The sequence below is a fragment of the Pezoporus occidentalis genome, unplaced genomic scaffold (genome assembly GCF_034315485.1).
Source record: "Pezoporus occidentalis ecotype Australia unplaced genomic scaffold, CSIRO_AGI_Poc_V1 ctg200, whole genome shotgun sequence".
NCBI lineage: Eukaryota > Metazoa > Chordata > Aves > Psittaciformes > Psittacidae > Pezoporus > Pezoporus occidentalis.
Genome location: NW_026913857.1, coordinates 24,322 through 27,210, shown reverse-complemented (window position 1 = coordinate 27,210; position 2,889 = coordinate 24,322).

Below are 2,889 nucleotides of genomic sequence, written 5' to 3'. Positions count from 1 at the left end.
GAAAAATTGCTAGGCTAACAGAAGGACACTGCATTAAAGCCAGATAAAAGAGACAACCATGATGTCTCTCTATTTTTCTTCTTGAAATAAGCCAGAATCAGCAACTAAGCAGCTCTTTCAGTCCTAGTTTTGCAATCCAGACCATTTTTACAATTTTGTTCTGGGAAAGAAAGGAAGGAGGGAGGGAAGGAAGGAAAGCCATTTTAAAACCTCAGACTACGTTTCCAGCATTTGTATGCATCACATTGTTTAGCTCTGGTAGATTTAGCATAAGCAATATCTCACCTCATTAAATTCAGCTACCCTGTGAGCTCAAAATGTGCTCTGTGCCACTCTTAGCAGTGCTACTGTGATTCAGGAAAGACTCCAGCCTATCTCCATTAGGAAGACTGCCAGCTACCTATTTGCCTCCAACCTTCCTGTTGCCATAACTGTTGATGTTTGAAAGAGGGAACAATAAAGACAAGGAAAGGAGAGGGCATTTTGTGGATAAAAGAAGCTTGTCTGCCAATATTCTTTAGCAATCTCCAGTTCTGAACACGATACAGGGGTGGAATAACCTGAAGATGGAAAGGAGCTGTTAGAACACCACTAATTACTTGGCTCTCCACAGAAATAAGATTACTACCTGTAAGCAATGTATTACTCCCCCATGTATTACATCCCCAATGCTGAAGGGTTGCTATAGCTTTATTAAATTGTCCCAGAAGACAAAGCACTACCTGTTGGGAGCTCTTCCACTTGCTTCACTGCAATATTATTAGATCACTCCTTCCTGAATCTTTCTGGGTATTGCCATCTGTAAAGGGTTGGCTTTGACTGCTATAACATTTCAGAGCTTGTGGGAGTCACAAAAACCCAGTCAGTGACTTTTTGAAGAGCTGAGCACTGACAACTGCCCAGAGGAGTCCCTTAAAAAGAAACACAGCTCCTTCCAGAGAGAGTCTTTTGAGTTGGTACTCTTCCAACCTGCAAAACATCAGCAAAAACACTAGAGCATTAGTACAGCTTTCCTCTGGCATCTCAACCAAAAATCATATTTTCTCTTAAGATCAGCTTCTGTTCTGGAGGACGGGAACATAGAAAACACTGTATGAGGTTCCAAAAGGGCACAGGGAGTTACCTGGAGAATTGTAAACAGAAAGTGTTTCACTTCTCCTGGTAAATCTGGGTGGTGAGAGAAGAGGAAAAACTGAAGTTCATGGAGCAGTGAAGCAATTAAGAGGCTCTACCCAGAGCTCGCTTGCAGAAGGAAGCACTGGATCCCTCTCTTTGGAAAAACCTTTGCATTTAATGACACGTGTCCAGCTACATCAGCACCCTGCAGCACATCTCCATGCCTGGAGGCTTAGCTGACGAATCTTGATAAATAAAGGTAAGAACCTATCAGGAGAAGCACCACAGAAACCAGCACAGAATAGGAGAAGAAAGTAAAAAGCCTGAGAGGACAAGCAGAACATGGCTTGGAGAACAATTCAGCAAGAGAGTTTTGGGGTGAGAGCTGGGTATCTCCTTGAGACAACGAGAGAGCAGAGATACTTCTTGTGGTAGGAAACAAGGAAAGAACATTGAATATTTTTGTAAGTTGGAAGCTAATATCACGGATTCCTAATTCTACCAACAATCTTTTTGGTATAAAGAACCCAAAGGGATTTGGACTGTGAGCAGCAAAAGACAAGACCTAGAAGACAAACTTCCAAGTGACTGGATATATAATAAAAACATGCAGCCTTAGTAAGACCAGCACTTCCTCCAGAAAACTGGAGAACAAGTTTGTTTTATCTAAACAAGGCATTACCTAAAAGGCTCAGATAATAATCTGAGCAAGTTAGACCTTGCTCACTGTCATGGTTTAAACAAAGTCAGCCATAAATCATGCAGTTGCTCTCTCACTCCCCCCCCCTTTTTTGCCCTCCCCCTGCTCCCGGAGGGATGGGAAGGAGAATCAAAAGAATGCAACTCCCATGGGTTGAGATAAGAACAGTTTAGTAACTAAGGTATAACACAAATCACTACTGCTACCACCAATAATAATAATGATAAAGGAAATAACAAGGGAAGAGAATACAACACCTCAGCACCCGCCAACTGATAACTCGCCCCACCCCATCCGACCGAGCACCGACCAATACCTTGTCCAACCCCGCAGTTCCCTAACCCTTCCAGGTAACTCTCAGTTACCTCCTGGGCATGACATGCTGTGGTATGGAATACCCCTTTGGCTAGTTTGGGTCAGGTGTCCTGTCTCTGCTTCCTCCCAGCTTCCCCTCCTCCCTGGCAGAGCATGAGGCTCAGAAAGTCCTTGGCCAGACTAAAACATTTGAGTGGTAAATAAAAACATCAGTGTTATCAGCACCATTCCCAGGCCGAAAGTCAAAAACACAGCACTGCACCAGCTACTAAGAAGGAGAAAAAATGACTGCTACTGCTGAACCCAGGACACTCACCTTCTTAATAAATCAGATTAATAGCTCCTGGAAAGCAGAATCCTAAACACACCCTTGCATGATTACAGTGCAAAGAAAAAGCATCCTCTATTCTCTATTGTACTGCTTTGATTGTATCAATATAACAGCAGGAGAGAACTAATGACCAACATCTATTTTTGGAAGGCATCTACTAAAGCTCCCCATGATGAGTAATTATTGTTTGAGCTGCAAGAAGTACAATTTGACCATTCTGGTTTATGATTGAGGGCAGAAAAATGGGAATAAATTAGCAATCTTCCTCAATGACAGAAGGTCAACAGCAAGATCCAACAACTTTCAACACTTGGATGTATTTTGTTTAAAGTATGTGTTAATGAAGTGGAAGAGAAGACAATAAGATAATAGTATTTCAAGTAATACCATTACACATAAAAGCAAATTTTATACAGGTGCTTAGAGA